Source organism: Tetrao urogallus (genome assembly GCF_951394365.1).
Source record: "Tetrao urogallus genome assembly, chromosome: Z".
NCBI classification, from domain to species: Eukaryota; Metazoa; Chordata; class Aves; order Galliformes; family Phasianidae; genus Tetrao; species Tetrao urogallus.
The window spans coordinates 21518690-21530398 of record NC_136816.1 but is presented as its reverse complement, the minus strand read 5'-3'; positions in this window follow the sequence as shown (position 1 = coordinate 21530398).

Sequence of the window (11709 nt, the reverse complement as noted above, 5' to 3'; positions counted from 1 at the left end):
TCTGCAGGGATGCGACAAGGAAGGCTAAAGCCCGCCTGGAATTAAATCTGGCAAAGGGGATAAAGGATAATAAAAAAGGTTTTTTCAAGTACATTAACAGTAAAAGGAAGACTAGGGAGAATGTGGCTCCCCTGCTAAGTGACGGGGGTGTGCTGGTAACGGGGGATGCTGAGAAGGCGGAGATACTGAATGCCTTCTTTGCTTCTGTTTTCAGTGAAAAAGCTCCCACTCGAGAATCTGAGACCCTGGAGGTGAGTGAGAGGATCTGGGGAATGGAAGACCCCCCTTCTGTCAGGGAAGAGGTGGTCCGGGAGCGCCTAGGCAACACCAATGTTCACAAATCCATGGGACCTGATGGGATTCATCCACGGGTGCTGAGGGAGCTGGCAGAGGTGGTTGCTGAACCGCTTTCTGTCATCTTTGAGAAGTCTTGGAGGACGGGGGAGGTGCCTGAAGACTGGAAGATAGCCAATGTCACTCCAGTCTTCAAAAGAGGCAAGAAGGAAGACCCAGGCAATTATAGGCCAGTCAGCCTCACCTCTGTCCCTGGAAAGGTGATGGAACAGCTGGTGCTGGATGTCATCTCCAGACAACTGGAAGAAGAGGAGGTTATCAGGAGTAGTCAGCACGGGTTCACAAGGGGGAGGTTGTGCTTGACCAACCTGGTAGCCTTCTATGATGTTGTCTCTGGCTGGGTGGATGGGGGGAGAGCAGTGGATGTAATCTACCTTGATTTCAGCAAGGCATTTGATACTGTCCCCCACGACATCCTTATAACAAAGCTGAGGAAGTGTGGGATAGATGAGTGGACAGTGAGGTGGGTTGAGAACTGGCTGACTGGCAGAGTGCAGAGGGTCGTTGTTGGTGGTGCAGAGTCCGGTTGGAGGCCTGTAACCAGCGGTGTTCCTCAGGGGTCTGTGCTGGGTCCGGTCTTGTTCAACATCTTCATCAACGACCTTGATGAGGGGATAATGGCCACCCTCAGCAAGTTTGCTGATGATATGAAGTTGGGAGGATTGGCTGACACGCCTGAAGGCTGTGTTGCCATTCAGCAAGACCTGGACAGGCTGGAGAGCTGGGCAGAAAAAAACCGGATGAGGTTTAACAAAAGCAAGTGTAGAGTCTTGCATCTGGGGAGGAATAATTGCATGCACCAGTACAGGTTGGGGGATGAGCTGCTGGAGGGGAGCTCTGCGGAAAGGGACCTGGGTGTCCTGGTGGATGACAGGTTGGCCATGAGCCAGCAGTGTGCCCTTGTAGCCAAAAAGGCCAATGGCTTACTGGGGTGCATTAAAAAGAGCGTGTCCAGCAGGTCGAGGGAGGTGATCCTCCCCCTCTACTCTGCCCTGGTGAGGCCTCATCTGGAGTACTGCGTCCAGTTCTGGGCTCCCCAGTACAAAAAAGACAAGGATCTCTTGGAAAGAGTCCAGCGGAGGGCCACGAAGATGGTGAAGGGCCTGGAGCATCTCTCCTATGAGGAAAGGCTGAGTGAACTGGGTCTGTTCAGCCTTGGGAAGAGAAGACTGAGAGGGGACCTGATCCAGGTCTATAAATATCTAAGGTGTGGGGGGCAGAATGGCGAGGCCGGACTCTTTTCAGTGGTGAGTGGAGACAGGACAAGGGGAAACGGCTGGAAACTGCAGCATAGGAAGTTCCGCACAAATGTGCGCAAGAACTTCTTTACAGTGAGGTGACGGAGCACTGGAACAGGCTGCCCAGGGAGGTGGTGGAGTCTCCTTCTCTGGAGATGTTCAAGACCTGCCTGGATGCCTACCTGTGCGACCTGCTGTAGGGAACCTGCTTTGGCAGGGGGGTTGGACTCGATGATCTCTGGAGGTCCCTTCCAACCCCTACAATTCTGTGATTCTGTGATTCTGTGATTATCCAGAATTGCCTGTAATGCAAGTAAACACAATATACTTCTCAAGGACTTGCTACTGCTGGATGCAATTTCCTAGATTAGTAAGGCCACCCTCCAAATTCTTGCATTTGTAGCAATTAGATGAAGATCACAACTCTTGTTATCTTAGTGACAGGGCCAGAATCAGGCTTCAATGGATAGCTAGGCATTTCATCAGTTAAGAGAGCTATATAGAGTTATAAATCAAGAAACCATTATGTATATGTAGTCTTCTAAAGAAAAAAATGTCAATGTTACAACTTGGATGGCACTTACTGGACTGCTGAGAGGTTCTAGAAGCACTGGTACAAGATGAGGTGCCATCACCAACCTGTTTTTGCTGTTACAGTTTTGTTTATAAGGCACACAAGAAAATCTTATTAGATTTTCTTTTTAGATTAGAAATTAGATTTCTTGTGTGCCTCATATTAGGCACACAAGAAAATCTGCATGTCAGGGTTAATTTCAGTGCTGAAGTCAAAATAACACTCAGAGATCAGCACGTTCTCCACATTTGTATTGCCTTTATTTCCCATAATATTAGGGCTAAACTTAACTATTCACTCTTTTTCTTACAATTTGTACATGTTAGTATTTTTTGTTGCTTTGGACAAGGAGAATAACACAGTGCAATTAAATTCTACCTATGCTGTTTCAATTAAATGTTGTGGTTTTCATGCACTGCAAGCATTCTAGTAATTTGCTTGAAAATTGTTGAGTAGAAATTGGATTTTATTTGTTTTGTTTACATTCTCAGATCTACATGTCAGGTCTGATTTATTTGAACAATATTAAGCTTATTTGACAATCACTAGCCACTTTGTTGGTGTTCTTGTTCCAGAAAACAGTATACCACTGCCCAGTTAAACATTAAGCATTACATAGCACGAGACATACGTGTAAAGCTAGTTAGAGTAGGAAATAATCACTGTTTTATTACCTTGCAGTACTCCTGTAGGCTTGTCACATCTGGATTGATTCCTAGAGTGCAATTCATATAGATTGATAAAAGACTTTTCCCCCAGAATTCAAGTTCAAAGGGAAACTTTCATGTAAACCACTGAGCCTACATTTTGTTCCTGCTGAGAGGAATAAACTCTTCTTGTCCTCCTTTCTCTTCCTTTCTTATGCAGAGGAAAATGCAGTGGGAGCGTTTTTGCTGGTTTTGTGTGGAGAGTAAGAAGAGGAAGAGGAAAAAACAAAACTTTCGGAGGACTAACTCCCTCATCCTAAACATCAAGAACTCAGCTGCTGCCAACTAAAACACAGCAAGATAAGATAACACGCAGTAAATGAGCTTTATTGAAGGAGAAGAGCTTGTTAGATGTCACTTTCAGAAGCACGTGGGAGGATCACAATCTCAGAATAAGAGAAGGCATATAAATATGTAAAATTATCTGGATTATGCTTGACAAAGCACCACTTACAAGATGTTCCATGTATTTGCAGGGTGTCATTAGGTGGTTCACCACTGAATAAAACTTTAGAAGACTTGAATATACTCCAAGTAATTTTCAGTCTCTGTACTGACAAATGCAAGGTACAGGGGAGAAAAGGTGTTGGCACTCCGCTCCTTCAGCTTAAGTTTCCACTGTAGTTAATACACATAAGCTTCAGTATAGAGTAGAGAGAATGCTTTTACTAATGCAGTTTTCTTGCACAGAAGGGTTTTATAGGGTAAGATTTTCTGGACGCATTCAATAAGAAGGACTGAAGTGCTCAGTACAGGAAGTAAATGTTAGCATTAAATGTATTTATGCAGATTAAGTCTAGGAAAATAAATAATTTCATGTACAGATGTCTGAATGATTTTTATTTTTAATTACAGCATAGTAAAAGAGCAGTATTCAAGGTAAGATAATCTTTATTTCAAAACTGAGGTCTTGAAAAGAAGTCATATTCATGAAGCTTCTATTAAGTTTTGGTTAGCAAGCAGAAGACCGACACAGTTAATATCAGAGGAGTCTGGTACTAAAATGTAAAGCTATTAAATTGAGGAACATTTTTAATTTTCTAGATTATTTTTTCTAATTTTGAAGTGCTTGTAATGAACGTTTTTTAATTTCAGACATTCAATATGTCCCATCTGTAGTCAGGACTCTGATTGCGATATTTTAATGAGATCATATATGAGTAAAATCATCACTGCAAGAGCTGAAGCCTGAAGAGTGAGATACGTTAAAAATTGGCACATAATTGAGTTAGCAACAATGAACAAGAGAATTAACAGTTAATCTGTCTGTAGAAACTTTGTGACCATATTTCCCCAGATATTCTCCTTTAATAATTAAAACACTGCTTTTAGCTTTCCATTTCTGGCTGTATTGGTCCTGAAGTTTTCCAGTGCCCATCACCTTTGCTAACAAGAGCTACCTATATTCTTAGTCTTGCATGCTGTTATATGAAGAAGTTGCTCATTTGTGATCCTGCTCAGGAGTTACACTGACTAAAGCACTGTGAGTCACATAAAAACACAGGTTTCGAACTGCTCCATTCGTCAGAGAATTCACATACACAAGCTGTACGCAAAAAGGACTTCTTAATAAAACCAGGACATGAGGTTAAGCAACATGTACAACATTTGCAGTTTAAACAAGACATTTCCAGTGTGACATCGTCAGGCCAGGACAAATCAGTTGACCTAAGCTAAAATTTACCAGTGTGAGAGGAGGATGAAGCACAGTTATGAACTCAATATATGGGACAGAGATGTAAATAGGTTGTTCCAAAAGTAGTACCTACTATACCAAAAAGAAAAAAGTATACCTACTATACTGTACTTCCACATATACAATAATAGATACAAAGAGCTAAATAGCACTGACTGATAGAGCAGATTCTCAGCTACAAAACACATCATAGTCACCACCATTAGCTGTGCATTTTATTCAGTGATGAACAAGAGCCTGTATGCCACACTAACAATTTGCATCAGCGGAGGTAACCTACTGACCCTATCACCACTGCTGAAAAGCACCACTCTCTGCCTCACGGTGCTCACACCCACCATTTGGTCTCCATCAATGTTCACCAAGCATCGATGAATGTCATTGAGTGCCATTTTTTTCTACATGGAGGAAACTAATTTCACATCTTTGCTCCATCCGCTCCATCTTTGCTCCATGTCAGATGCCATCCTGTCAGACTGCCCCTCTGCTACTATCTGTCTCATGGCAGCAAAACCTAATGGGATATTGGTGGGAAGGTTCAATCTCTACTGTCACACCACCAACATTCACTTCTGACATTGAGGGCCAACATCATAAAATAGGAGGTGTTAATTTTGGATCAGCCTCCCTTTCAGCCTTACAGTGGCAGCAATGAGAAAATGATGAGAGCTATTCCTGAGCATTTACAGGGGAAAACACAGCCTTGGATGGACATGAAGGTTGAACTTTGTTCTCCCTTAAGATCTAGACTAGAGGCAATGAATGTAACACAAGTCCAATATACAACCTCACCGAGGTCAGTGGTAACTTTTCCATCAAGTAGAGCCACAATTGGATCAGGTCTGGATTGATTTGTTCCCTTTAAGACTTAGTGTTTAACAAGTAAATATTGGTCTCACACTGTATTGCTGCAAGACTGAAGAACAGTCAGCTTTAAAACTTCAGCAAGTAGCAGGTGCAATTTGTGTACATTTTCCAGCCATCCCAAGCTGCTCAGATGAAGTCTAACTGCTTAGCCTGGAAACATGAATGCTCTGCAAGGTGTGTCTCAGAGGGCAGGAGAAGGTGTGCTGTGTCAGGGGAGAACCCCATGCTCTTGGGTTATAACTTTTCTGGTTAAAAGAGCAACAGAAATGAAGGATCCAAAGAAAGGAGAACCCAGAATCTAAAGGTTAAAACTGCTACTGCTGGAAGGTGTAACAGACAATCTTTCTGAAGAAACGGTGGGTACTTGCAGAGAGAAGGGTAACTGAAAGCTTTGCAGGTTTTGTGTGAGAGAAGGAACACTGTCAGTAATATATATTGTACTGAAAAAAAGATGGATGATTTTCACAATAACGTGTTTACTGAGTGATTTTTAAAGCTGAACCCTGACTCTAAAGGACTGACTTGTCCTTTGGCTATTCTTGAAGAGAAGTGAAATCTTATGTGCAGGTCTCATCTGGCAGATATAGGCCAAGATGTAGACATGCATCTCTGATATTAGGTTTCAAAATCTACTTTACATAGCTTTATAATTTAACCTGATTTGGGAAAATGAAAGATAATCAAGTATCTATTTCAAAGCAAAAATGAGCTTCCAAGTTTCCAACTTGCTAGCTTTCCAGTATATAACTAGATACTAATTCTGTCGCTGATTTTTGGTGCTTTAGGTCAAAACAGTATAAATTGTGCCTGGCATGACTTAACGTAAAAATAAATCACTTGGAAACAGTGATTCTGTGCAGTGCCAGACCAACTTGCGAGAAGCCACACTTTGAGCCACTCCGTCAAGCACTGGATTTATTCACTAAGCTACATGATTTCTGTGGAAAGTTGATGACATCTGATCAAAACAAGTGGGGAGAGAAAGCACTGTGCTAGCATTTAACATAATTCTGGAAGCAATTGTCATTTTACAGCTTTGGACTTGGTCTTCTTGAAAAAGTGTCCTGGGGTCTCCGTAACTACGCATGTGGTGCTGTGGCCCCAGGAGGGCTGGTGGGGGGGGTCCCTCGCAGGAGTAGCCTTTGGAAGACCTTGGACCAAAAGAATCTGTAAGCAAATGGTGTCTGTCAGACAAGTGGCCTGGAGTACCAGGAAGACTGTTACAGGGAGTGCCTGGTAGACAAAGGTGGTCTTCAGCAGAGCTCTTATGTGCTATGTGGTGCACGCTTCTGGCAAGTGCCAATTAAGTGCACATTTTTGAGTCTGGCTCATAAGGGCAACCACTGCCAGGAGTTTACAAATGCAAAACTGGCAACATATACAGAAACGTTAGTTTATATCCTGGATTATACCATAACGGAGTGCAGCTAGACACATTAAGCTGTTCCATTCATGCCTGTGTTCTACCAGTTTCTGCAGGCGCACGGAGCCTATTCATGCAATGAGCAGCTCTGAAATATGGGTTTTCTGCAACTCACACCACCCTGGAGAGTGTGGACATAGCTTGCTCATCTTGCTCTGCCTGCAGCACTCAGAAGTTACGCTGAATCCTATCTTTCCCTTGTTTTGCTAGTAATCCAAAATGCCTCTAGGAAAAACGAGACAGACTGGTTTTGCATTCTGACTTGTGACAGGAAAGACATCTCCACTAGAAAATGCTGGTAGGAAAGAAAATGTACATCTTTCTCTATAACTTGAAAGAAGGTATAACTGCTATGTCCAGATTGGTTGTAAACTACTTTTGTAAGATTAAAATGCCACCCAAATGCAGTACTGTGCTTTCTTAAATGCTTCAGCTAGCAAACATTACAATCTCTCCTCTGCTGGTGACATCTTCCATTTTGGCAACTATCAAAAGAAGAAAAATTTAAGCAAAAGACTTCAGTTAGTATCTGTGCAGACATAAAACAACGTATTAAGTTCTGCAGTGCCAAAAATGTTCATTGGTCTCGTGGAAAGTAGTTCAAGGTTCAATAGATTAAAAAAAAAAAAGAAAAAAAAATATTGATTTCTGACTGGGCCATGAGTTTGGATGCATGGATGGATGGCTATTCATGCTGAATTGCTTTGGGCTACTGCCTGAGATTAGCACTCAGTTCTTTAATGTGCATGTTGATAAAGTTGTATTTTACATGCAGCATACTGCATGGTAGATTTTAAGAAGCCCTAGAGCTTTCTGAAGTCAGTACAACTGAGAAGAAAATGTTATCAATAGCATGAAGAACTAGTAAACTGTGGGCTGAAACACCCTGCCTGAAATTGCCAAGTATTGGTAAAATTCAGTATTGCACTACTTACAATTTTTTAATATTCTCTACAGTGAAATGCAAGGAATGTAAAGGTTCCTTGCCTTCCTCACAGGTAAACAGGCACTACATCTTCTTTTTGCAACACTCTCAATTGTCTCTCATGGCTCCTGCAGGGTTTTTTGTGGTTGTTGTTACTGTAGCTGCTACAAAATGAATGCTGTTGAAAGGTTGTAATGGTTGTTCTTCAGTTTTGTTGCATCCTCACAGTGTTCCTGAACTACCCTGTACAGTCGTGCACTTCAGTGATAGCTGGATCCAGTGAGCACTTAGCAGCTTAGATGAGATTTTCTTACATGTCTTCCACTACCCTAAGCAACGCATTTATCAGATGTAGGCATTTCATTTTCTCAAATTGTAGAAATGAATTTTATATAATGAAGGGCCTAAGATTCTTCAGGATGTCCTTCCTGTGGGATTCAGATGTTTTTGAAGAAAGTTTCTGTACATCATATTGTTTTCTTTTTGTTGTTATTTCTGCAAACAGAACAAAGTCTATTATTTATAATAGCACTTGCATCCACTGAAGCTGCAGGAAGGCAGGCCTTTCCCATTATGCATCCTAGTCTTAGTTGCTCTAGGTCTCAGTTATTTAAAGAACAACGCAGTGCACACAGGATTACACAACAGGGCTGAAACTGAGTCCAGGAGGAAAAAGAAAGAGTAGCTGATAGGTTGGGATCAGGAGGCACATCCAAAGTCATGCCACAGGATAGCCCCATCCCTGAAGACACTCAAGGTCAGGTTGGGTGGGGCTCTGAGCAACCTGATTGAGTTCTAAGTGTCCCTGTTCATTGCACGTGGTTGGAATAGATAGAAGATCTTCAAAGATCCCTTCTGACTCAAATGATTATATGATTCTACAATTTTACTGTTCTATGCTTTTATACTTTTATGACTCTGGTAGCTGGTTGGGAGCCTGGGCTGTGTGTGGCCTTCTGACAGCTTGTACAGGACAAGGCTCTTGTCTTCCTAAATCATCAGATGGTTGCCAGTTGAAAGAAGTATGGATCACATTCCAAATGATACAATCTACAGCTACAAACACTGCTCAAATAATCATAGCTAAATCCATAACAGTAGTTTAACTGAGGCAGAGTTCTACTGGGTGGAACTGGTTCATCTCCAAAGGAATTGTGCAAAATAGGGATAACTTGAAGAGGGACATGTTCTGTAATGAGAACTACTAAAGAGATTGTCTTAAGAAACAAGATGGCAGGTAAAAGCCTAAACTTCAGAGAGGGAAAAATGTACACCTGTTGTCCACCATCACCTAATAAAAGTATCACAGACAATCTTTTGAGCCAGTACTTCATGTCAGATTGCAACAGTTTGCAATCCAATGTATTTAACTAAGATTGTTCGGAGAAATAGAAGCAAAAGACAAACGGCACCTTCCAGATTGCAGTGTGATGCAGAACTGTATCTGCCATCCAAGTCTGCTAATCACCAAGAGCCATCCAAGAGCACAAGTCGCTGTTCTGTCCATGCCAGGTTCTGCTGGCAGTCAGACTGCTCAGACAGGGCAACAGTGTGGATGGGTTTGTTCCTGCATGACCATCAGGCAAGACGAGGTGCAGCCATGGGCCTTGGTAGAAGATATGGCCCCATCAATTCACACGTGCTTTGGTTTCTTCTTAATCACAGCTAGTATGCCATTTCTCCTTGATACTGGCTGTTAATTTTATAATTGAACAGTGGACCGCAGCTATGGTGGAAAGGGAAATAGTCTTCTGGAATTTAATAGCATAAATTGGAAATAAAAATATATCTCCAAACATTGCATTTTAAATAATGCTGTATTTCTTAGGGAAAAAAAAATCTCCAGATAAGAATGTAGTGTTTTTCTTAGACTTGCTAATTTTTGAAGTTGACTGATGCATGCTTAGGTTGCACATATTGAAACTCTTTGAGTATAAGAAAAGTTAATGGATTTCCAGGAGCTCTGTGTGAATATTTATTTAGCTTTTGCACCCCACCATTTGAAGTGTAAGATCTATTTGCATTGTGCAAATCCGAATCACCTGCAGCTTTATTGGAAAATCTTCACTGCTTAAAAAAATCTGTTATGATAATTTAACTCATCAGCATGATAATGCTTTAGGAAATGAGGTCAGTTCAGATACAATAGGCTTAAGTTCAGCATGGATTCCAGTTTTTGTTGCTAATTGTGAATGCATATGTTTTCTTCTTAAAATTCCTTTCCAGGGTTGTGATGCTAGTTTTAAACATCTCCTATTGGAGTGTGATTTTAAAAGAGTGGTAGTGTTTTGCTCAATGGCAATTTTTTTTAGTTTCGTGGTTTTTCTTGATATAGAAGTCTTACAAAGAAATATAAGAATGGGAAAGTAGATGCACTAGGCAGCATATAAAGGAGTATTTGATGAGCTCAGAGAGGGCATGTTGCTAGCAATAATCGGCAGCTGACAAAGCTCAGAAGCAGCTTGTCTCTGAAACAAAGATTGCAATTGTTAGGCAGCATTTGTTTAGGGGGCTAAGCCACTTATCCAACCTATTTCCATTAATTCATGTAATGCCAAGAAGAAAAATACTCCAGATACCTCTGAATAACTACTACAGCCCTAGAAAGCAGCCCAGTCTTTGAAATTATTTAAAAAATAACAACCAAAACAAGCAGCAGGGGAGAAAATGCAGAGTGTGGCAAGAGAGTAAGATGCTGACCTGTATTTGAACATTGGAGGAGTACCCAGAGGACTGGGACTGAAGATGGAGAGTAAGTTATCACTGACGTTCTCTGGAATGATATCCAATAAATCATGACATGGAGAAGGCTGTAGGTTGCACTTGAGCCTTCTATCCAGTTCCAGCAGTGACCTCAGATAATTTGCTGGTGCACAATGCATCTCAACTCCCTGCTGCAGATCCTTGCTTCACAGTGATGGCTAGATTTAATTTACTGACTATACATGTAGTGCCTGCAGGGTTGGTGGGGCTGCAGACTACTGTGATCACCTGAATGTGTAATTGTGTGAAAAAAAAGAAGGAAGTGGATTTCATTTTCCACAAGGTGCACTTTCCACTTTTGCAAATAACAAAAGTGGATGCAAAAGTAGCAGGAATGTACATTAAACTAGCCAAGAATGAAGTGGATGGAAAAAAATCACCACGAGGGCATTTTAATTGGTGACTAGAAGAATGTTTTCCTAATGTGTACTTCCTACAGGAGGACATCCATTGTTTTATTTCAGACCAGAAATTTCAAATTTCAGAGGACACAGAACAGCTCCAAAAATTTTAGAGCTGCTTTTTTTTTTTTTTTTTTTTTTTTTCCCTGAGTGTCACATTTGTAGTACAATCAAAATACATCTTTACACACACATATAATATATACTACATATATATCATACAACACAGCAAGATGTATCAGTTAGTGATCATGAAGTGACCTGGAAAATGGGATTTTTAGATATTAAAATGATTGTACAAGAAGGTAAAGAGAAGAAATACACCATGAACAGCATAACCATACAGCGATAGATAGAAGACAGGGCTAAAATGGGAAAGTCACTCTAAGAGACAGTTGGACTTTGCCGCTCTGACATTTCATCTCATGGAGGTGAGAAGAGAGAGTCAGAAACTGGTAGCAAAGAAAAAGTAGGAAGACTAAGATGAGGAAAAATGGAATAGGTATTGCTGTCATCAGGCAGTCTTAAAATAGATTTTGGATAGACAAGAGATGTGCAGGAGGCGGGAGTAGTAACAGAAAAGAAAGAAGAGCTAATTACTATGTATCTTCAAACATCCAACCAGATCCAACCTCTTCTCTCTCAGTTTTCTGGCACCTGAAATAACACCTGATAATCTGGCTTCCGTCGTTTAACACTGCATTCTCCTGAAATCAGAGGGGAGAAAGGGTTTTTATAGTCTCCAACATTCTTTAACAAAA